At 38.2% G+C, this 26,143-nt stretch overlaps 1 protein-coding gene across 1 annotated transcript in view; it reads right to left on the reverse strand.

Moving 5' to 3' along the window:
- The window catches only part of plxna1a (plexin A1a), a 519,677-nt gene that overhangs the window by 235,073 nt on the left and 258,461 nt on the right, over positions 1–26,143 (reverse strand). The window lies entirely within an intron of this gene.

Genomic DNA, 26,143 nt, shown 5'->3' on the forward strand with positions numbered 1-26,143 from the left:
TCATTTACTGCAAAACACCTCTTGGGGCTTGTTCCCAGTCCGCAGTGGTCAGTTGAGCCTCGCCTTGTTCACACGAGATAATTATAGTCTAGGCCCAGATGTGGTATTATTGCTTAATTGGAGTATTGCACCTCGGGTACTGTGGGGAATCCTGCTACTAAAGTAATCAACACGTAAAACAACACATACAAGTATAATTATTTTACACTACCAGTCAAAAGTGTGGATTCACCCTCTCATTCAATGTTTTTTACTCTTTATTTTCACTATTTTCATACATTTCAGAAGACATTAAATATATAAAACAAGATGTATGGAACTATGTAGGAAAAAAAAAAAAAAACTGCAGTAGTTATAATACTCTTTTATAACCAAATTCTCAAATTACCCAGTTTTTGTTCTGTTGAAAAAATATTTAGTAGCGTTATTTAACTTTTTTTCTTTACTACATAATTCCATATATCTTGCTTCATATATTTGTTGTCTTTGCCTGTATATAAAATGTAGAAAGTATAAAAAATTTTAAATAAAAAACACTGAAAGAGAAAGTGGACTGGTAGTGTTTAATGCTTTATGTTTTATTGAGGGTTATTTTTTAACTTTTTTTCTCGATTTATCCTAAAACGCGCTGTGCCGGTGTGAGCGATGTGAGGTGGTGTTGTAATCATTCCCTAACACAAGGCAGTAATAGGTGTCAGAGGTGAGAGGGATCAATACGGCCTGCGCGCTTAAATGGGACAGCTCAGCGTTATGAGAAATCAATGACGTATTAGGGACGTGCATGAAAAGAAATGCACAAAATGTCTCTTAAGAACTGCTCTTTGTAACATATTTTAGACAAAGGTCGCTACAACAGATATGTACATGAGAATTCTGGGTATGTTTTTTTTGTGAATACTGATCTTAGATTTAGACTTTATTGATCCACAAGGGAAATTATTTGAATCTTGAATGTTTGTGTGTGTAATTTTGATCATTTTGAGTGTACGTACACCCAGCAAACACACAGACCAACAGAAATAATAAAAATGAATAAATTAAAGGTGCATTATGTAATTTTTTTGGTTTGGAGGTTTGTCACCTGCTTGTTTCTATGGATATGGATGGCCATTAAACAGCTTTACCCTACATTTATTAAATTATAGGTGGTTTTATAGCTCAAAAATACCTAGAAAAACAACATTCTGACTGTGTGCGGGGTCGCCTCTCCACAGATCTGACTTGTAACTGGGTCTGGTTTGGTCTCCATGATGATAAAAAGGTTTAATACTATGAAACATTCCAGACGAAGCAATAACCAGCTCCTCCACCAAAAAAGTTACACAATGCACTTTTAAATGAAATAAATATGTTTATATCAATAATAATATCAGTTTATTGAATGCCAGTTTTAAACCTACTATATGAAAGGCAGCAGACATTAGCAGACATTAGAATGGTAATGTTATGCAAAAGGAAATATGATACAGTGATATATCTCTGGTCATCTCTCCCTCCATCGCGCCTCAAGCCAGATTTGTTTATTTCAGTGACACATGTGAAGCAGATGAGCTCACTGGTCATCCATCATTTACAACAAAATGAAATTTCTCTGACATTAACAGAGTTTAGGTAATTGATTCTGCAGAAATCCACAGTGTTTTCAGTCCCCTGTGATTTCTTTTTTCCTCAGAAGCAGCCATATTTGTTTTGATATGACCAGACCATGCGTGTCCCTGATTGGCTGATACACCTGTCAATCACGGCCATCTGAACTGGGAGAGTCAGTGGCTTCACACGCACAACGTAAAGTATTGAAGAAGTGTGTATTCTGGATACTAGGCCAAGTATGTTGTAGCCGAGTGTATCTGAAGTACTTGTTGATGTCAGTATGGCACAACCTCAACAGCAGTTCCAACATTTACACCCAAAACAGATCACAGGAGGTGGCAAAGACAGATTTCATTGAGCTTGTGAGACCTTGTGAGTCCATCGTAGCTCTAGATAAATGGATACACAGTATTTGGGATTTTGTCAGAAGATTCAACCCCTGACATAACATAAAAGTAGTAGCAGGCTTTATTTGCAAACCAGTATTGACTTTTGACTCATGGCTCAATATTGCGGAATGTAGACTGGAGATTGGAGCGTGGCCTGGCTGCAATCAAACAGAGATCACTGTTAGAATGGTGCCAACTTGCGAAGACTGTAATTATTTCTGTAATGTAATGTAATGTCTGCAAAGAACAAAATATTCTCACACCATGGGCCCTTAGAATAGAACTTGTTAACATTGTACAGTGATTCTGAATTTGTTTAAAAGCCCCATATTACGCCAAACTGCCTCTTGTGAGCTTTAAGCCACGTTATAATGCCTTTACCTCCTCAAAGACATACCTGGAGTTGTATTTTGTTTCATTCACATGTTTGAGTAAGCCTGCATTATTAGTCTGTCTACAAAGCTCAAAATGCTCCGTTCCACCTTATGATGTCATGAATCATCAGTGTTGGGAGTAACGCGTTATAAAAGTAACGAATTACAGTAATGCATTACTTTTTGCTGTAACGCAGTAATGTAAGGCATTACAGGGGAAAAAATAGTAATATTTTACTCGGTACAAATGTGAGTAACGCGCGTTACAATGTTTTTTTAACCTGGACTGAAGTGGTGTTTTTTTCTTCAAATACAAATTCGTATCAGCAGCGGTGAAACGCCGGAGATGCGCCCTCGTAGACCTTCAGGTAACCGCGGGCGAAAAGGACTGACAAAGAACTCCAGGCTGTTTAGACCTGATTTAGACCTGGGTCAGTTCTGGTTTAGGCCTGGTTTACACTCGTCCCTCCCTCTATCGCAGTTTACTTTTCGCGGTCTCGCTGTTTCGCAGATTTTTTTTTTTTTTTTTTTTTTGTGCAATTTTGCATGCCTTTTTTTTTTTTTTTTACATTGTATGAATGCGTATTGCGTTCCTCCCTGCGTCCTGACTGGCCAAGGGACTCCTGTCTCCTTTACAGTACAGTACAGAATGTGTTCAGCTGCCAAATTTAAATACATGTTCAATCTCTAGCAGTGTGATTCTGAAGTGCTGTACGGTTGCAAGTTTTCTCCCCGACGAAACCCACAACGTCGACGAAACGTTCTGCACCGACAAAGGCTCCTGCACTCGCACCCAAAAGGCAGAGGAAGATGCAAACCATCACACAAAAAGTTGGACTTCTGGACACGCTGAAGGAAGGTAGAAGTTACGCGCTGTAAAGACTCTTGCACCGGCTCGGGTACCTGCAAATAGTTGCTGAAATCAGGGCCGCGAGCCCGAGCAGCAGGGTCCACAGCCGCTCTTACCTCCGTGAGGTGCGGAGCAGAGCCGCTCCTTTCTCCTGCGGTCACCTTCGAGCCCGTCCCTACAGTGAGTCCTGTTTTAGTCTAGTTCACTTCTGGTTTAGTTCTAGTTCAGTTCTGGTTTAGTCTAGTTCAGTTCTGGTTTAGTCCTGGTTTAGACCTGGTTTAGTCCTGGTTCAGTCCATATACAGCGCAAAAGTTATTTTGGTGAGAGTAACTTAAAGTAATGCAATAGTAATGTAATGCCTTACATTTTAAATGCAGTAATATTGTAATGTAACGAATTACTTTGAAATGACAGTAATAGGTAATAAATAACGCATTACAGTTTCAAAGTAACTTGCCCAACAGTGGTCATGAAGCAATAGTTTTCAAGGCAAAAAGCGCATTCAATTTGTCAAGTGGACAAAAGTTTATTGGTCTTCCTTCAGGCAGATATAAGAAATGTCCACCAGCATCTGACCAGAACTGAAGAAGCAGTTTGGATGACCTGTGAAACATATTCGACCAAATAAACTTTTGTCCACTTGACAAAGTGAATTTCTCCTTTTGCTATAGATTCTACCTGGACGACTGAGGGATTTTACACGCAATAGTTTTCAAGTTAACAACTACCTTTTACCTTTAGTTCGGTAGAGATTAAAAATTCCAGATCTGAAATTATCCAAATGATTCTAGTGAAGGTGTATGGAGTTTAAAAACAAAGTGGAGCACTTCCTGTATTACCACATAACATCACAAGGTGGAGAAGGGTGTTTTATGTTTGAAAGAAGAACTAGAAGAAGTCTAAATGTGCAGGATGTTGTGTGTTAAACATATGAAAATGAAACAAAACACAACTCCAGGTATGGCAGAGATGAGGAAACATAACATAGATCAGAATATAGTGTAATATGTGCATTTTAAAACCAACTGTGAACAGAATTTTGATCAGAAAGAAATTCAAACGCAATCACTTTCAGTTTCTGTAAAATTGCAAAGCCCTAACCTACAAACAATTCTCTCCTTTTTTTTTTTTTTTTTTTGAAACAGTTACATTATTATTCCAACAAACACATGATTGCATGTTTTCTCTTCTTTAACCCCAATCACATTCCTTTCATGATTGTTCAACCATTCTTGTAAGTCAGCCTAAATTGCACATTTCAAACCCGCCATACAACCCATGTATTCACCAAACCCATCTTTTAAAAACAATCTCTCTCTGCCACTCATCTGCACCACTCCATCCACAGGTTCCCCCCTCCGAAAGCGCATGTTTTCCAATACCTCCTCCACTGGCGCTGCTCCCGGTGTCACTCTGATGTACAGTCTCACACAAAGCCTTATGGTAGATTCATAGCGTGATAATAGTAACTCGCGCTTGATAAGTATTATAATGCTACCATTACAAAGCACGGGCCTCTTATAGGACACCAAATAGCGGTAAATTGCTGTCATTACTCGCGCTTCGACAAATACCACGAGTAATACCGCGTGTGAAGGGAGGATGGGGGGAAGGAAAAATATGTCAGAGCCTAGCACAATAGTCCCTTGCACAAGTTTATTCAATAGCCTTTGTGATAGTGCGAGGATGATGTATGTCTATGGGGGCCTTCTCTTATTGAATGGTACCAAACATATAATAGGCCAGGAGATGGAAGATGCGCATGCAGGGACAGGGGCTTTGTCTTATGGAGGTGGTTAGGAACTAAGTGAGAAGCAGCTATTAGTAATAAAAATGGCGTTTTCATTCCTGGGCTATTTGCGGCGAGGAAACATATTTATCTAAAAGGAGAAAGTGAATTAGGAGATAGGAAAGAATAGAAAGGAAAAATAGGCTGTTAAGCATTAATTTTCAGTTCTCAGTGGAGGTACAATGTGTTTCGCTATAATGTATCTACCAAATTGAATGTATCTATTTAACAGTACCATAACTGTGAATGTCTGTGTAAAAAGTAGAGAAGTTTGCCTATTCTTTGGAGCATTAAGCAAGAATACTGTATTTTCAGGACTATAAAGTGCACTGGATTATGAGGTGCAATATCAATAATGTTGAATTATCTCATCTGTTTTCATACATAAGGCACATTAAGTGAAACAAACGGACGAGACTTGAGACTGATCCCTTAATCCAGGCATCCACGATCCATTGCCAGATAGTTGTGTAATTCGCCTGGCGTTGCCTCCCTGTCTTGGTGAATGCATATTATGAATGTGAATGTGGATGGATTATTTAAATTAGTTTTTTTTTTAATTATTATTTCCTATGAGGTGGACTCAAATATACATTGAGTAATAATGTGTTTAATGCAGCTTTGTGCACATTTGTTTATGTTTTACAAAAATGAAACTTAAAGACAAATGGCTAATTTGCATAAACTATAAGTGCTGAAGAAACAGCTCGCTCCTTGTGCCCTGATCCGGTCAGCTTCTGTTGGACTAAAGGACATGATTTACTCTGCGAGGCTCCAGAATACGGTAGCTGTAATGCTCCGACAAGCCATCAAACGATGTGGCTTTGTAGTTTAACAAAGTCGTATTAAAAGGTTTTGACAGATTTTTGAGTGCCGTGTACCACATAAAATCAGTTCAAGGTCAACCAGCGCAACCAGAATTAATACATAAAGTGCACCGGATTATAATTCCATTTTTGATAAAAATAAAGGATTTTAAGTGCGCCTTATAGTCCAAAAAATACGGTACACCTTTAAAGGCCACTTACTAGGCTATTTTCTGATCTATGTTATGTTGTTTCCTCATCACAAACATACCTGGAGTTGTTCTTTTGTTTCTTTCATGCATGTTTAACACACAAACCCTGCATATTTAGGTTTAGTTCTTCCCTCAGACCTACTCTGCTCCCCCTTGTGATGTCATGTTGTAATATAGGAAGTGCTCCACTGTGGGGTTTTTTGCCCAAGGACACAAGAACGCCAGTAGATCGAACCTCACACCTTGCTGAACATCTCAGGTTGTTTCTCCTCCATACATTTAAACTCTTTATTGCCTTTTGACCTACATAGAGAAATAGCTCTTCAAATTGGTTTAATATCTTCAGGCACAACATTGAACTCCGTGTACCCGTTTCATCCATTTTCAGCATTAAAGGCGCACTATGTAACCATAATGGACGGTCCAGTTGCTTGTCACCATGGAGATGTTACCTTTTTTTTTGTTTGTTTGTTTTGTTTTGTTTTTTTTCTGTAATGTTCCACTATATGGCAAGACAAGCAAGTTGAAGCTACAGGTCAGATCTGTGGAGAAGTGGCCTGCTCACTTTAGGAATACAGATAAGTTCCATAAGTTCCATAATGCTTATAAACTGTTTACAAATGCATGGTGTACTCACAGTCCATTTTGTCTGCTTTTCTGACATAAATTATTGATGGAAAAACAACTAAGTTCAGAGAAAGGTTTTATGTTGCAAAATAATCTCCAATTCCAATAAATTATTACTTATTTACAGATTTTCATTTTGGTAAAAAAAACTTTTTTATATAGCTCTTTTCCACCTTCATTGCAAACACATTCATGCACCAGCAAATGCAGACACCTGGGGTTAGGTGGGCTAAGTGTCTTGCCCAAGGACACAATGACAGCATTCACTTGTGGGAGCTGGAATTGCACCACCAACATGTGCGTCTGTGGCTCTGACCGCTCAACCAATGATGTTTATGCCAAGTTAGGCTTAGACAAAGTGTATTGATCCACAAGGGAAATAATTTGGTGACAGTAGTTCACACATCATAATATATTATAATAACAAAGGGCAACAATATAAATTATAATAACAGATTCAAAATAAGAAGCAAAAAAAAGCAAGAGATTGGTGTCAAATAAATAAACAAATATTTCCTGTGATTCAAAGCTGCAGTCTTTGGATCAGTAGACAAACACTCAGTAGCTACCATCACCCTTATTATTTTCGAATAATCATTTGGTTTACAATACTTTTAGCACATTATTGTTAGCATATTGAGCTAATTGGTGTCTCAACAGCACAGATCCCCATTCTCTTTCACTCCTGTTGCTATGAGAATTAGCCGTGTGGACTGGCTGTGCGATGGAAATGACGGGAAGAGGACGGAGCGGGGAGTTTATTGCAAATAAATAAGCGCTACAAATGAGACGCACTCATTTGTCCCGTGATGGAGGGCCTCTTAATTTGGCGAGTCACAGATGAGAGGGGGAGGGGGGAGGGGGTCAGGAGGAGCAGGATGGATGGGGCAAGACGTACCAGTGTAATTGTACCCGATGTTTCATTCGGCATATGGGGCTCGGGCGGTGGCAGCAGCTATAGCCACCAAGACGGGCCCTGATGTAATTGCCCCATCCGTATAATATGGGCTGGGATATAGGTGCCATCACAACACAATGGGCTGATGGATAGGTTACTATTACCACGGTAACATACAGAGATTACAGCAGCCTCAATCATGTGACGAGGTTTTTCATATAGGGGTTATTAATTGGAACCTGTAGGATGTTATCTATGTGCGTAGTGTGTGTGTTTTGTAAAGTATCGAGTGTAGACTAGAAATTTTAAAGATGAATGGTCAGTGAATGAAGATGGCCGCAAGCATAGATAATGATTTTTGATTTCTTTCTGAGCCAATTTGATCACCCATAGGACCAGAATGTGCGTGTGTGTTTTTTACTTAAACAACATTGTGAAACTTTCAGAAGATGGCACGTCGCCTGCTTAAGTCCATGGAAACATAATTAAAATTTAGATCAGTTTTATGCTACACAGTGGAATATTATTAGCCAGGCTGGCACCACCAATTTCATTTCTCTCCAGCGACTAGGTCAAGAATCGGAATACACTAGATTGTTTTTTAAAGAACCCCGGAAGTTGTAGATCGCTCACCGGCCAATCAGCGAAGAGGTGTGAAGCCATGACGTCAAACTCAAGCTCCTGTCTGGGTCCGTTTTGTGGTACAGCACAACAGTAAACAGTAAACATAGACGAAGCGAATGTTTGATGAATTTTATCAAGGGGAAAGATGTTATTGCAGTGATTGGTTATATAAAAAAAAGTACCTGCCTACCATCAAGAGAATAGATGCTAATGCTGCAAGGTCAGACAGTTTCCACAAAGTGAAAACACTTGAAGAATCCAGCTAGAATATTATAGCCAAAGGAACGACATTTCTAATAGTCAGGTTTGTGTAGATCCAAACCCACGCAGAATAAGGACACATGTTTTTCAGTGCAATAAAAACATAAATAATGAAAAAATGTTTTTATTTTAGTTTCTTTTTGGCAAAAATTTACATAGTATACTAGTACATGAGGTTATTATTGAGGAATTCCCTCAACATAAGCTTAGTCAAAGTTTTTGTGCAATACAAATATCTGAAATGAAAAAAAAAAAAAAAAGCTTCTGTTTTTGTCTATTTGTTTTTGGGTTTTTTTTTTTTTTTTGGTTAAAAGTTACACAGTGGGGCTTTAAATCTATTTAAAATGCATTGGACAGATGGCATTATGGTGTAATCATGTATTATAAAACAAACATACTTTACATATTTTTTTATTAAATAGAAAACAAATGTGCTTCATAAAGAGCAGGTTGGAAAATGAGAGCTTTCTGATTGGTTAGTGCTTGCAGTAGTGGGAGGGGACAGGAACAGTAGGTGACCAAGCACATGTTTTCAGCTCACAAAGACAATAACATAGATTAAAGGATCACTCTGACATGAGGAACGCTATTGTGATGGCAGTGTTTGTCATTTTGTAATCATATTGTTTTTCTTTGATGTTCACTATTGCTCTATCCCTCTCATTTTATTGTCCCTTTCATGGCGTTGTGTTTTGTTTTTTTGGTTTTTACTTGGAATTGCATTTGTCCAACTTTTTCATTGTCTCTCCCTGTCCATCTCTTGGCTGCACTCTCATCTGTCTTGAATTTGGCTGGACACGCCGAAAAACAGAGAAAATGAGGCCATAGATCACCACGGCGACATGGCCAGACCAACCTCACAGGCACCAGATGAAACCAGAGCGGAACACACACAAGCACTGGGGGTAATAAAGACACCACAAAATAAAACTATTCATTCAAAAATGGCCGACTTGGTGCAAAGCTGTGAATATACAATTTGAAAAGCGGTATTTATCCATCTGAATGACAACTATCGGACATATTTTGCCCAGTTAACGTCAAGTCGCTGTCAAGAAAGTATTGTATAAGAATGTCTAAACAGCAGCTAGACAATGAGTAGGTCTGGTTTGTTTGTGTATGTTGTTTACATGGGCAAAGCTATTTTTATTCATGTATTTCCTTACTAACAATCCTTACTAACAATTTATTATTATTTTTTTTTTTTTTTTACAACTGACTAGTGTTACTAATAAGTAATTCACTGAATACTCAATACCGATTACAATACCATAATGGGCGGCAGTAGCTCAACATAAAACATCATAGATTGAGCGGTCAAATCCACTGGCTGGTGTGAGTCCAGCTCCCACAGATGAATGCTGCCGTTGTGTCCTTGGGCAAGACACTTAACCCACCTTGCCCACAGTGTCTGCGTACACTGGTGTGTGAATGGGTGAGTGGTTCCTTGTTGTAAAGTGCTTTGAGTGCCTTGAAGGTGGAAAAGCGCTATAGAAAAATGTTACCATTTACCAATGATGCTCTTTAATAACAATGTTTAACCCTTTGTTAATAGTCTGTCTACATGTCTACAAAGCTTGAAATGCTCTGTTCCACCTTATGATGTCATTTAGTAGTTGTTTTGTTTGTTTTGTTGTTTTTACACTGGAAAAAAAACTATATCTAGGCAAGTTTAAATGACTTAAATTAAGAACATTTTACTTTATTTGACTAGATTCAACATGACAAGTAAAATTATCTTCCAATGGAATAAATGTGTTTTTCTTAATTAAACAATATTAGATTTAGTTTCTTATTTTGAGTGCAAAGACTTATTGCTTTTCTTAGTTTAAGTGACACAAGGTGTATTTTCATATTTTAAGTACAAAAAGTCTTATTCCACTGGCAGATAATTTTACTTGTCAAGTGAAATTTACTCAAATTATAATAAAACTTTCTTAATTCAAGTCATTTTAACTTAACTAGATTTTGTTTTTTGCAGCGTAGTGTTACTAAATACTAAAATTTACTGATTACACGATACCGATTATGATACCACAATGAAGATTACAAATGCTCTTTAATAGTAATGTTTGTGTAATCCTTTATTATTAGTCTGTCTACCTCTCCAAAGCTCAAAATGCTTTGTTCCACATAGTGATGTCATGTAGTGGCAGTTTTAAATGATTTTACACCGGGAAAAACAATATCTAGATAAGTTAAAATGTCTTAAATTAAGAACACTTTAGTTTATTTGAGTCGATTCAACTTGACAGTCAAATGATCTACCAATGGAATTAGTATGTTTTTCTTAATTTCAGCAACATTAGATGTTTTCTTATTTTAGTTGCAAAGAGTTGTTGTTTTTCTTAGTTTAAGTGTAGCAAGATGTATTTTCATATTTTAAGTTAAAAAAAAAAAAAAGTATTGTTCCACTGGTAGATAATTTTACTTGTCAAGTGAAATTTACTCAAATCGTGATGAAATTTTCTTAATTCAAGTCTTCTGAACTTGACTAGATTTTGTTTTTTGCAGTGTAGTGAAGGTGTAAGTATTACGACATGACATCTCAAGGTGGGACAAAGTGCTTTCTGTTTGAGAGAATAACTCAGTGTAAATATGCAGAGTTTTGTGTTAAAAATGTGTGAACGAAACAAAACACAACTCCAGGTAAGTTTCTGATGAGGAATCAGCATTAGAACATAAACCAGAGACAAGTGTAAGGATTTGCAAATAATTATAATCTTCCTAAAACCCATTTCTGACAGATAATCACAATCTATTCAACCATGTGTAACAATTCACACAAAGCCCCTAAAATGATCCTTCGCTTTGGGGCATATTTTGCACACACAAAAACTATTGTCAACATTTTTTTTTTTTTTGCGCAATCACAATAGTAACCTAACATGCCCTTTTCACCCAAGTCTGTCTGCCGAAATCCTACTCCGACATTATAACACACTACCTCCATTAAGTGTAACATTACTGCGCTGTATTGTACTTATCCGGCTACAATTACAAAGGCTAAACGCAATTTCACCCTCACAATGCATTAGCTGGTGTTGGCATACACCTGCTCCATTGTATGACGGCACCTGGAATATAATGTTCTGTTAATCCACCATCCCGACGCACATAAAGCGCTACATTACGCGAGCTTACTTTGTGAACCAACAGTGTAAAGTGAATGTAATATGCTAGTAAAAATGTTATTTATCGCAGCGCACGCCTTCGTAAACTGGCATGCAGAGTACAAATAAATAGTTATAGGGAGTTCGGTCCCAGCTGTCTGTCTTTATGGCTCACACGCCGTTCCCGGTTTTACACAAATCAACTTAAGCTGGTTTCCTGGTTCAAATGGAAGTCACGATGCTCCTCTCAGCTACATTATGTCGTCTGCTGTCTTCAGAGCTACATCAGTCCATCACTCATCACTACGGACTACCCCTGACAGAGACTGGGGAGAGTAGAGCTGAAACAGAGACGAGATGGTACGACTTTTATAGATGGAACTTTAGCACATATAGAATGACTGTTATGGTAATGCCGATGTTCCGCCACGGTGTATATTTTATCGTGAATGGATTTCAGAACACTGTTTCACAAAATGGTCTTCGCTTTGTCAAAACTCCATCGCCATAAAGGTCCAAATGGTACTTTTTAGGAATCATACAGACATTAGAAAAGTACTCACCTCTCCACCGCTCAAGTTAGCTTAGCTTTTATGTTACTTTTTTTTTATCCATGGTGATGATATTCAGAGTTTCCACTTTTTTTCACTGACAAAATTTCTAAACTTTTCCATGACTTTTTTATGACCTAAAGTGAATTTTCCATGACTTAACAGCACCCAACATGTGTAGAATTGATCAAACTTTTAGGGCTAAATATGAAATGTTAACCTTTTCCACTCACCTTATGGTTTGTTATTATTGTTTTTTAACATTCAAAATACTGTCAACGCATTTATTGTTGTCTCTTTTAAACAAAAGGCGCATATGTTCGGAAATAATCATAATAGTCTAATGATAATTAACACAATGCTGTAGTTGTGTGAAAAGCATACTAAAATTCCATGACTTTTCCAAAACTTTCACTGAATTTACAAATTTTCATGACTTTTTCTGGATTTTCATGACCGTGGGAACTCTGTTTATTACTTTGCCTGGAATGTTCCACAGTATAGTATTATCATATATGCCTATAGTCAAATACAGGTGTTTTTTTTTTTGCCTTGAAATATTACATAGTGAAGTCTTCCAGATAAACGACCGGGGTGGATTTCTTCATTGAAACATCAGTGTTCATGTTTTATTGAACACAGCGGCAACTACACACAGCAACACAGTTTCATTTGTTTTCTTTTGAATAGGCTCTATTCACGTTACATCACACACCAGGAAGACGTTTAGAAAGATGCGATTACAACTTCCGATGTACTTACTGACACTGGGCTCGCTGACCGACTGTGATAAAATCCATTGAAGTAAATGTGATCAGTGGTAAAATGAAGACTGCATACATATGTGCTGTTTGGAATCATCTTGACTTTGGCACCTCATCTCTTCTAATTGCATGTATCCATTGTCCTTGGAGTTGTGCGTCAGTGGAGAAATGATGAAAACTGAGGTATGGTTGGAACTGTTGATGAGCCAAACATAATGGAAAGCTACAGTGACATGTAGATGAAGAAAACTGGCCATGGGAAGTTGTAATCGCGTCGTTCCAAACGCCTTCCTGGTTTGTGACGTAAGTGTGAATGCAGCTTTTAGTCAAGATGGCATCCTGTACAGTTCCTTTCACAATCAAATACATCCGGCGTACCAATTTAAAAACTTTTCGGCCACATATCAAAACCTTTTGTGTACCTTTTTTTAGTTGTTCAATTCATTTTTGTTGTTCAGTTGTTTAGTTCATTCACACAAACCAAATAATGATCCACATTAATAAATACAAATAAACAAACACAGTAAAGTTACAACATGCATTCTTAGTGAGTGGGATCACCTCTCCACAGTTCTGACCGGTAACTTGATCTGGTCACATCACCTGCTTGTCTACATAGATACAGATACGTTTAATGCATAGACTGTATATATAAATTGACACTGTTAACCTACAAGCCTTCTGTCTCCATCATCTCTGTTTCCAATTGACTACATTGAAAAATTGTCACCCCTACAGGGAACTGTTACTGCTGCAAGGCTCTACATGATCCTGGTGTTTTTATTTTGCTATTTTGTCCATCAATAAATTTGTATTCCAAATCTGGAACTTGGCTCCAAATTTGCCCCTATAACTGCTCACCTCAGGAGCTTCATTTGACTCGAGTTGAACACTATGGGTGACGTCAAATTCCATATAGACCACTTCTTTATACAATATCTATGGTTTAATATCATACTGTGTAACAAAGTAATAACATCTCCATGGACACAAGCAGGTGGCCAGTTAATAACACGCTTTTAAACATCCCAGTTAAAAACAAATCATTCACCAACATCTTCAGCTCCCAGTTTAGTCAAGCCTCCAGTGAGTCTCAAATAAAAATAGAAAAGCAAACACTGCACAAACCAGACCAGTCAGAATCTACAAAAGCATGTCTGGAATATGCAGACTGCAGTCATCAACAAACCAGACATGATTTTGCATTTTTCCCTCTAATTGCCCATGTTACATTTTAGTAGAAAAATAAGTTACATCTCGTGTCTACTTCTCCAGCTTGTACCCAAACCCCTGTCCAACTCTGCACCCCCACCAGCCCCTTGCAGACTGTTAATGAGCACACCCCCACCTCCTCCTCTGCACTGTCAGACGAACACTAGTTTACCTCCACTTGTTTTTATGCACAAATAATATTCACAATACGACAAGGTGTGCTAGGTTACGACAAGCGGCTCCTAAACTTTTCAAGAAGATGTTGATGTTTTGATAAAATAATCCTGCTTTGTGCGACAGCGTTTCTAAGCCAAAGACCAGTCTGTCAGTCATTCTTCTAGCCCACGCAAACAACTGCAGACACCAGCCTCTTCCAAACCCAACTCTGCCCAATTAGCTAATAGCGCCAAGGGCAACTTCGAGCTAGCTTTCCGTCTCCTCTCCTCCGCTCATTATTCGCTCCCCGTCCTGCTGTCTTCTCCGACGATTTTGTGACTTCAAAGTTGGACAAACACCAAAAGAAAAGTGGTTGAGGGGAGGAGGAGTAAAAAAAAAAAAATATCGGAAGCGCACGCCAGGATTTCTCTCCCTGACCTCCAAGTCGCTGTAAACGCTGAGTGAATTGGAATATGAAGCTGCTTTGATGCCATGCCAAGGCTAGGGTTTCTCCGACTGCCCCGTTTCTGTAACAGCGGCTAAATCGATAAACGGAGGTACATCAGGAGGACCGTTATGAGGACAGTTTAGAGCCAAGATGGCCGACGTGGGGTCACCTTACATACACCTGACCTTGGCCCCGTATGAGTTATGAAATAGGAAATTATATGGTGATCAGACCTATTGCACCAGCTCAGTAAATCATAAGTCTTGTTTTATAAGCGAGGAGGGGGATAGTGGCGCTTGGTCAATGGTCCATCTCGTCCCGTGGAGTTGAGGTAGGTGCCCTAGCTGCACCTTGGTGGACTCGCCATGTTTTAAGATGATGTTTTTATGAGCGAAGTGAATACGGAAAATATTGTCATGGCGTTTTTATTATCTCTCCAGGCCCGAGTCAGTTTTTACAATTCATAATAAAAAAAATGGATTAACATTAGAAGGAGGGGCTAGGCTGTGTCGGCGGTGCTAAGGTCATGACTGCAGTAAATAGGTTGCCATAGCGGATTAATTGTAAGGTGAAGATGCATTTTTATAAAATGCAAACTTACTTGCCTGGCCAGCCAAAACAACATGCTTTTACAATAATTGCTTTACAATACTTGAACAATGCCTGGATTCTGATGAGCACAAATGGCAAGCAGAGACAAGCAGTCGCCCGATCATGTTTTGTGGACACCCTGCTCTGTGGGCTTGGAGTTCTCCCTCTCTCTCTCTCTCAAGTCCAAGATCAGTCCTGGTTTAGTCCTGGTTTAATCCTGGTTTAGTCCTGGTTTAGTCCTGGTTTAGTCCTGGTTTAGACCTGGTTTAGTCCTGGTTTAGACCTGGTTTAGACCTGGTTTAGTCCTGGTTTAGTCCTGGTTTAGACCTGGTTTAGACCTGGTTTAGTCCTGGTTTAGTCCTGTGTCCTACTGACGTTCAGTGATGTTAAAAGAAGCCTCAATTAGGCCTGTATGAAGTTGGAAATTATTTGCTGTTGCAAAAATCGTTTATGAATGCACAAAAAATGAAATATGAAAATACAATATTTAAAAATATATATTATCAGTTGTTATTGAAACTCATCATTGCCAGGAACACAAAAGATGCATTTACTTCAAAGGCCTGTGTGGGGGAGGGCAGACAGATGGATTTTTGAAAGCGGGGGGGCTTGGCTGTCTTTATCTACTCTAAAGGCCAATTTACTGTCCAGTGTCAAATCATCTGTGTCATGACACAGAGAGTCTGTGTTGATGTGAACCTCCTATGCAGAACGTCTGCGTCAACCAACGTGCACCTCCAAAATTTTCTAACTATGCCTCGAAATTACACAGACAGCAGGGGAAGCGACGCAGACAATAAGGGCTGTGATTGATCCTCTCTATCACCGCACTACATACATTTCCTGTACTCCACTTTCCTTTCTTTCAATATACACTGAGTAATAATGTGTTTAATGCAGCTTTGCACATATGTGTTTACATTTTACAGAAATGAAACTTAAAACCGCATGGCTAATTTGCATTAACTAAGCGCTCAAAAAACAGCTCGCTCCTTGTGCCCTGACACGGTTCAGCTTCTGTCGGACTTTAAAAGGACGTGACTCAGTGCAATATATATGTTCTTTCTGTGACAGAGGGGTGTTCTGCTAATGATGATTCTGTTCTGTGCTTCTATTGCGTTGGACATGGTTCATGTTAAACTTTTCAGAGATTATATGTTTCATACGCATAGAGCGAATATATATATATATGAATGGACATATATCCTAGCCCCCTACCGTTTTGGTGGTGAATTATTTCACGGCGCATAGACTTCGACACAGATCCATAAATCAAAAACGACAGCGACACGGCGACCGCGGCAGTGCGCGTTGAGTTGATGCAGAACTATACTTCGCCCTTAAGGGGAGCCTCACATTCACCCAATTTGAAAACCCCTGTGTCTTCCGTATTTGAGAGACACATGCCACAAATGAGCCAAAACGCTAAAAAGAGTAACAAGAGTAAAAATCTCGCAATGGTGCAAAGAAAGCATACACATAATAAATACTGATCCCTGAAGAATATCGTTCCAGTTTTCATACAGTGAACGATACGTCGATGTAGTAATTATCGTGACGGGCCTATCTTTGGTACATCACAAGTTGAAGCACTTTATGGTCTAGTTCTAGATCCTTCTGCATTCAAACAAAGAAAGAAGAAGTGTCTGGTCAAGCAATACATTTACTACCCTCCAATATAATCCCATACGAAACCACATTAAGAAGAGACATGGACCACTGACCAAGCATTAGAGAATTACACCTTCAGATGAGAACATGGCATAATCACATCAAGTGCAGTCAACTTTGTCCAAAAACATCTCGTAATACTTCCCCTAAGTAACAGAAGCAATCTCCGGACACCACTAAAGACATGATAAGTGACTCATTTGTTTCAGAGATTCCTATAGCCACACTGTATTATGACATGCAATACTCTTCGCCATTTATCATCGAGCAATCTGGTGATGTCATCCGTACCAGACATTCTTCAGGTGACGCCAGCGGGAGAGCGTGGAGACAGCTTGATGAATGTCCGACTCTGCGCTTTTCCGTTCAATGGGGACAATTTAAACATGTAACAAAAGTGATTTAGCTTCACGGTTGGTTTTATGTGCAAAAATGGGGTGATTTCACAATGACTTCATACGGGAGGGAGACGCTTCGGGGTGCAAGGAAATTATACAACAGACTATATAAATGTTTTAAAGTTTTGACCTTGTACTAAACGGGTTTTATGTTTGGTGTGCATGTGATCTGAAAAGCCAGTAGATACATGTATAGAGATTCCTACATACATGTTATATTTCTGAAATCAGTACGCACCAACAACCACTGATGTCACGAGTGTTGGGAAGGTTACTTTTAAAATGTATTCCCCTACAGATTACAGATTACATACCCCAAAATGTAGTTTGTAACGTAATCCATTAAATTACTTAAAGTGAGTAATGTAATCTGAATACTTTGGATTACTTGATATTGTCGCGCTTTTTAAAACTACATGAATGTAGCAACCACATCCTGAAAATTCTTGTTCGTTCTCTTCAAATTGGCTGTTGAGCCCAAGTCTGCATGAATAGGTAATTGTTTGCTGTAGAGAAGCAAAGACTAGGATATATTAACATAAGATGTTTTGTCTGCTAAAAGACAATAAAAAGCCCAGTTTATCTTAATCAGATTAAAAATATTATTGATAGAGAAATTATTTTTATATGAGATCACTGCTGCCTTAAATTATGTCCACCCTACTGTTAGGTGTCATACTGTTTAGACCTGGTTTTAGTTATGTTTTTAGTCCTGGTTTTAGTCCTGTTTTAGTCCTGTTTTAGTCCTGGTTTTAGTCCTGTTTTAGTCCTGTTTTAGTCCTGTCTTTAGTCCTATATTCTCATATGACATCACAAGGTGGAACAGAGTGTTTTTTGTCTGAGAGACTGCCTAAATATGCAGGATTTGTGTGTTGAACTTGTGTGAATTAAGCAAAATGAGGTAACAACAAGTATAACAGAAAGTAGGGTAATATGGGGCCTAAATGGAGGCTTGAAGGAATGAAGATAGATGCATAGACGTACCGATTCTCTTTGTTATTTACACTTCTTCCTTACATCATTTGCAATCAAGCCTAAAGTACTCGCCTGTCTGTATTACTTCAGTATATCTCGTCGTACTTATATATTCCTTCAGAAAAGCAAACTTCAGGCCGATATTAAAATGCACAACGCCTCTCCTCCCACATCAACCCCCGAGCTCTGACGTGAAATTGTCCAATATTAAAAGTTAAATCTTAACTTTTCAATAGAAACTTCTGCATCTAGAAATTGTTCAGTTTTTCTTTGGAATAGATATATATGTATATATATATATATATTTTTATTTTTTTTTTCTACAAATGCAAAATGACCCCCAGACCATCATAATTAATGCAGTATCCAGACAGTCCAGTGCTTGGGGGGCTCAATAGTACGAATATTTCATCAATAAGACATCGACGAATCTCAAGACTACGGTTTAGCTAATGTTCACCAAGGGCTTCGGTGAAGGGTGTAGGGTGCTGATTTCCAGTCTAAAGGCAGCACCCTTTGGCCCTTATTGGAGGAGAGAAAGGGTGAGACATCGGAGCAAACTAGGGGAGGAAACTTGGTCCGAATAACCAACGGTGCATCTTAAAATCCAATTATGTTTTGCCACCTCGGCTGCTCTTCCCGTCTGTCGAACTGGACTGTGAATATGGGCAGGGCTGGAGGAAGACCATTATGTCCAAGGTTAAGAGATATTTTTTCCATCTTCACTCTCAATGCCTTCCACTGGATTCCAATTTGAATGTAACTGTACGGATTTTCTAAAATATACAAATGGGGAGATACTGGAGTTCAACAATTAAATACTTTTTAAAATACCGATTAACGCTATGTTGAATTGGCTGCATACTATCTGTCTATCCATGTATATTTTTTTAGGCTTTTAATTTCCCGACCATGAACAAGACCAAAAAAAAAGGTCAGATTTCTTCTTTAGGCTGTAGTCTTCTCGAAACCACATTTTGAGAATTCTGAAATGAATTTTTAGAATGAATCTTGATCTTGAATAAAATTTGATTAACACTCCCATCTCACAATCTTTTTCGCCCAGTCCATCATCACCAGAGCAGCAAAATCATCTGCCTCCTCGATCTCGTCAGTTTCTCCATCTTCTCTTGTTCATCAGGAGTGGAGATTTGCAGTAGTTTCCCAAACTAGATCACACTCTCCCTTCATTTCAACACTGATGTCTGAACACGCTCGTACCCAAGAACCTATATTTTTGTATTTATTGAATCAACTCTCAAATCTCACAACTGGGTCTGATGAAAAGAAGATGTAAAGTACCAACATTTTGTAATGAGAACACTGTGTTACAAGGGACTACAACGAAAGACGGACTGTGAGATTGTACTTCTTTGAATGAAAGTTGGAAATGCTGACAGACCAAAAATGAATAAATTATCCCATTCTTAAAGGTTGTATAGGGAATTTTCCAAGGAAAGTGAAAAGCAGCGACCGTTTGTCCTTTTTCAAATGTTGCGCATACATGACCCCATCCCCCAGCTCCCTAACTAGAAACGCCACCTCCTCTTTACGGTACAAATCACGCTTGTTTACAGCTGCTGTGCGTTCAGAGTTGCTGCTGAAGTTACCTGTCCAGAAGTAATTTAGTGACCAACGCATCAGTCATTAGACCCTTCTTCTGCTTCATTGCGCATCATCGTTGGAAGGAATCTCCAAGAATCGCCTTAGTCTGGGTTCGCTCCTTTTCCCCTTTTCTTCTTTCAGAGACCTCAAAAACTTACTTTTTGTTGCGGCAAACTGGTAGTGGATTTTTGTCTGCCATTGCAACAAACTTTGTGCTAACTGCGAGGAAGCTACAGTTCGAAAAAGCTGCTAAGAACAGCAGCGTCTTGCGTATGTGGAATGTGTATGTTGCGTATGTGAGAGGCATATGTAAACCACGTAATCCCAGCGCAATAGATAACGTGGTAGCCTTGTTATCTATTGGCTAATATTTAGCTGACCACATCTCATCCACAGTTGATGGATTTTTATTTTTTTCATAATCACAAGGCTGCTGCCTCTTTATAATGCTATTTTGAACTTCAATGACAATTTGAAACAAAAACAAATCCTCCATACAACCTTTAAATCTACAATAAACACCAGCTTAGCATTTTTCTCTTTGCAACTATGGAACAAAAGCACAAAAGATAATCCTGAGCATGATCCTGTTTGAAGACCTGTAGAAAAAGCTCCACCACCACCACTTGCCTCAAATACATGGATAGGAACAATAATTATGGTTAGCATTGAGATCCAAAATGCTTCAACCACATCAGTTAGAATAAAAATCATATACCCTAATAATGTGTATATGTACGTGTGTGTGCATGTGTATGTGTGTATGTGTACATGTGTGTGTAATTATTTCATAATTAAAGGAAACCAGATCTGCCCAGCTTACTGTGTGGTAAAATGCCACACCTGACTTGCTCCTATCAGCTCCTCCTCTTCCTCTCCTCTTTCTCTTAATCATCTCTTCCTCTTCCCTTCTAACTCTCCTCTTTCTCTCTTCTAACACGTGCTGACACGCAGAGAACATATCCGCTCATCAAAAATAAAAGGCCGCTTTAATATTTGAGAAAGACTTCCTGGTGGCTCAGACATCTTTAATGCACACCGAGTGCCGCTGACTAAAATAATGATCATCAAAATTATCATACTAATTGATATCACCACTTGGGTATATTAATTTTACAGCCTATGGTCTATTGAAAATGATGGCACACTGGTTGGCTCCTAGCCCAGGCTTTCAAGTCAAAGGATTTTATGCTATATTTATATAGCTCTATAGGTTATTGTAATTATACGAAAAACTGTCTCCTCAAAATCCATCACAGCTGACAGAAATCCCATGCAAATATATTACTGTTATAATTATATGACTTTTTTGGCTATTTAAAGTTGTCTTTGTTATTAGTGTTTACAGGGGAAAAAATATACTCAATTGATTTATTATTTATTATTATTTTTGTATTATTGGTATTGCATATCACAAAAAAAAGTTCTAATACATTAAATAGGATTAGTTGTGTGTTTAGAAGCAGTAAGAAACAACAATTGAAAATTGAATGTAGCCTGATTCATCAGCCGGTTTCACTTCGTAGAATCTGTCTGACCTTGCAGTGTTAGAATTCGTTCACTCAACCGTAGGCAGGTACTTTTTTAATTTAACCAATTGCTGCTATTTGGTCATGAGGTATCTAATGCGCTGCTAACAGGGATAATTGGTATTTTAAGCTTTTCCCAAATTGTAACGTCTTTCCCCTTGATAAAATTCACCAAACATTCTCTTTGTTACGGCTCTAAATCCTCCATCTCGGGAATCGGTGACAACTCAGAATGTATGCCTCTTCGCTGATTGGCTGGTGCCCAAACTCGCACTTCTGGATATACCTTCTACTGTATTCTGATTCCTGACCTAGTCGCTGGACAGTAATGAAATTGGAGGTGCCAGTCTGGCTACTAAGAATGTTAACAAACACCAAACTAATGCGTATTAAGGCCTTATAAATAGTTAAGATCTCTATTTAACTATTTTCATCCAAATCCTTCAAACATGACTCTTTGTGCGAGTGGATTTCTTCACTATATGCAATCGTAAGAGCGTCTCACAGTACAGTAGAAGCCCTGCATCTTCCCTGACTACAATTAGACTAATTTCCCTTTACCATGCCTGCAGCATATCTGTATCAGTTACACCCCTTTTCCTCTAACCTCTTCCTCTTCTCCTCTCTTCCTCTCTTCCCTCTTCCTCTGCACGCACGCCCAGTCTGACACGTGGAAGTCAATTAGGCGTAATCGCTGTGAAATTACACACCAGTGGTACGGCAGTTAGCGCGCGTACAGGGGGAGAGCTGCTGAAGGTTATCACAGCGCCGTCATTAGCTCTTATGGGATAACACAGTGGTGGATGTAACGTAGGGGAGAGGGGGAAGTGGGCGGGGCCATGGGGAGTGACTTAGAGCCTGGTAATACATGTAATAGTATATGTACAGCAATGATGATACTTATTCAAAAGATTCTTCAGATTTTCTAGGATAATAATGTGTGATAGTGTACATTTATCATTATGGTAAAAGGTCTAAAGAAGGAATTATGCTTTTTGTGTTCATTGTAAAACGCAATATGTATCTTAAAAGAGTTACTTTCTGTTCAAAACTGCACAACATATAGACCCCAACTCTTTATAGTGGCATTTCACCATAACAAGCAGCAGGACAATTATGTTCAGAAAACGTATTTTGTATTTCCTTCTAATAAATCCTACCACCAAAATATGTCAGGTTAATAAGCAATAGTTTTTTACACTATTTGTCTTATTAAAAGAAAACACAAAGTAAGCCGGAGTCTGAATATTTTGAATAATGGCAAGTAAAGACCAAGCAGTAGGTGGAGATGGGAGGTAGGTGAAAATGGCAATTTTCTGAGCACTCAAGTCCCAATGGCAGGAAAATACAGGATTACTCAACCATCCAGGAATCTAACGAAATACAGACTGGAGTAAGCCAATAATGAGAGACTGTTATAACATCTCATAACAAACTCATAAGTGTGTTTTACTTAATATTTAAATCCAATCCATGTACGGTTTCTGTACATGGATTGTGGATAGTATACATGGATAGTCTGTATAAAAAAGTAGATTAAGTGAGAGTCACCCATAGCATTCAGTACCACTCAAACGAATCTAAAGGTTATAGGTGCGAATTTGGAGCCAGGATCTATATTATGAACAGGATGTTTTTTTGAAGGACAAAATAGCGAAAAAAACAAAAACCCACCAGGATCATGGCGCGTTAGCTATGTCCATTTATATATGCAGTCCATGGTCTCTACTATACATTTAAATACCCTCTTGAATTTAATTAGCACAAATAGACATTGCACCATTTCATTATCTTTGGAAGTGCTACAGGTCTCAGTGGTCCAGTGCACACTATGTGAAAATATCAAGTGGAGGTCAGGGGCCTATATAACTTTATAGGCAATTCACAGGGCAATTCAAAAGAAATCCCCAAACTGCACACTTAATTTAATGTCCTTTCAATAATCATGTCTTTGATATTGAATAAATCTACCTCTTTTTAAAGCGATATATTATTAACAATAATAATAATTGAACCATTATTCATAGTTCTGACAGAGAAAATGTTAAAGTTTGTGCTCGTTGTTGGTCCAGGTAGATGAAGTCAGTAAGTAGAGAAATATTAACCATAAACCATGTCAAAACATCTGCATTTTTGATTTTCCCTTCAAACTTTGGTCTGTTAAGAATGTTGTAATGTCAGCCTATAAAATGATGTGTACAATACATACACTGTGGTGAAGTTGAAAACCACATCTTCTGAGGCCATCTTGACCGCATAAAACATGGTTAGTATGGCCTGTGTTTTCTCATCCTGTATTGACTATTGAAACTATTTCCCAAGAGGCAGCACTGCACAGTGTTATAGCATTATGTCATGTAGCCAAGCTTGACTGATGCAATAAAGTGTCTTAATACAATCAAATCATTTCTAGAGTATTACTGAGCACAGGGAAATAAGATCACATGGCATGACATCATATAAATTGTCTATTTTTGCTTACACGATTAAGAATTAGGCATGTGAATGTGATATTAAAGGTGCCCTATGGAGCTTTTCTAGTGGGGGGGTACATCGCCTGCTTGTCTCCATGGAGATTCCTTACAAATACTTACTGGAATGTTCCACGGTATTTGTTATTAAAGGGTCCATATTACGTTATTTTCTGATCTATGTTATGTTGTTTTCTCATCACCTGGAGTTATGTTTTGTTTGAATTCTTTTCTCAAATTGAAACACTCTGTTCCACCTTGTGATGTCATGTGGTAATACAGGAAGTTCTCCACTTAAACTCCATACACCTTCACTCATTTGGATACTTTCAGCCCTGGGGTTTCCAATCTCTACGAAACAAAATGTTAACGGCAGCTGCTACCATGAAAACTGCTTCTTCATGACATCACAAGGTGGAACAGAACATTTTGAGCTTGGAAGATGTAGACAGACTAATACTAAAGAGTTACTCAAACATGTGCGAATAAAACTAAACACAACTCCAGGTCTGTTTTTGATGAGGTAACAACATTATAACATGGCTTAAAGCTCACAAGAGTAAATTTTATAGAACCTTTAAATCTATTTTTGCATCTCTTCACTTCTGTGTTTTTAATCCTTCTTACTGTGAGTGCACTCGCCTCCCCTCAGATCTGACCTGCAATGTGGTTAATTGGCACCACCTGCTTTTTTCTATGGAAATATATAGATCCAGGCAAAGCAATAACATCTCTTCCACCATAAAAGTGGACAGTCTATAATAATGCTGCTGTGAAAAAATAAACTGCAGTACATTGAGCAAGTACCACCCAAAAATATCTAATTTCATACATCTTATTACATTTCCTTGTAGGTGATATGATTTTACATGATTATTAATGCATAAAATTATTTCTCACAATTAGCCTGGACATTTTAGTGTTCAATTAAAATGCAAAGCTCCGAGTGTAATTTAAATATACAGCTGTGACATGCTTCATCCTTACATGACACCATTCATTATGCATGATGTTAATTAGAACTGCTATATGAGCCTATGTGTGTGAATGTGTGTGTGTGTGTGTGCACATGCATGGAAGCGTGTGTGTGCATCTCTAAACTGCACTGGGTCCACTCTCTATGTGGTATGGATGTAATTAGCTTGATTGCTCTCCCCAGTCTACTCTACGTTTTATTGAATTTTGCAAACTTACACGAAGAGTTCACAATGTTATTATTTATAATTGTCGCATTAGAAGTAGAACTGCATCTGTCAGCTATTGATATTTTGCAGCTGATGTCGTCAACGTTCAATGGGAGTGTGATGCTAACTGTAAGCACTGCTCTATCCCAAGCTTGTTAGACTTTAATGAGCTATTAGGGATGTAACGATATCCAAATCTAACAGTACGATATTTATTTCGATATTTTAGAGAGGCTAATATAATTGTAAATAGGACACTTTTTTGCTTTTAAAATACCTTGACAAGATTTTGGTGTGAATCATTACTCTCATAATCCCATGAGTTCAAGTAAAAAACATTTCTTCATGTTGACTGGACTGAAATGAATCATGGGATATGTAGTTCTCTAAGTTTATTAGTTGGGGTGTAGCACTATCCAAGCCTCAAGATACAATATTGTCACGGTATGAACTTCATGGTACGATATTTATTGTGATATCATGGGAAAGCTCACGATAAGGGATGTAACAATATCCAAACCTCTCTGTACAATATTTTTACGTATACATCTCACAGCTTGATATTTATTGCGATATTTTGTGGAGGCTAACAGAACTGTGAATGATACTTTTTCCTTTTAAAATGTCTTGACAAAACTTAACCCAAAGAACTAAGACTTTTTAGAACTGTTATTTCTTCATGTAGTCTACACTGAAATGGAGCAAAGGATTATGGTTTATGTAGTTCCCTCTGTCTTTTTTTTTAGCTATTGCTGCACTGTAACTCAGTTTAAGCAAAAAGACCTGCAATCCGATATATATTCTGACAGCGCACGATATTATTGTGAGACTTTTTATAATAAGATATCACAATATTTTGGTTATTTTTACATCCCTATGGGTTATATTATAACACAATCAAACCAGAAAGAACTGACTGGAATATCACTGTCAATTTAAGTCAGTGGAGCAGATCACCCAACAATGTTTATTTCGAAAGTGGGATTTGACCCGCCAGTCTCCTCCAACTTAGCTACTGTCGCCGCCCAAAGTCACCATATTTTGTTGCAAGCGGA

Source organism: Boleophthalmus pectinirostris, unplaced genomic scaffold, assembly GCF_026225935.1.
Source record: "Boleophthalmus pectinirostris isolate CB_2022bp ecotype Guang Dong unplaced genomic scaffold, ASM2622593v1 HiC_scaffold_8, whole genome shotgun sequence".
Lineage (NCBI taxonomy): Eukaryota > Metazoa > Chordata > Actinopteri > Gobiiformes > Gobiidae > Boleophthalmus > Boleophthalmus pectinirostris.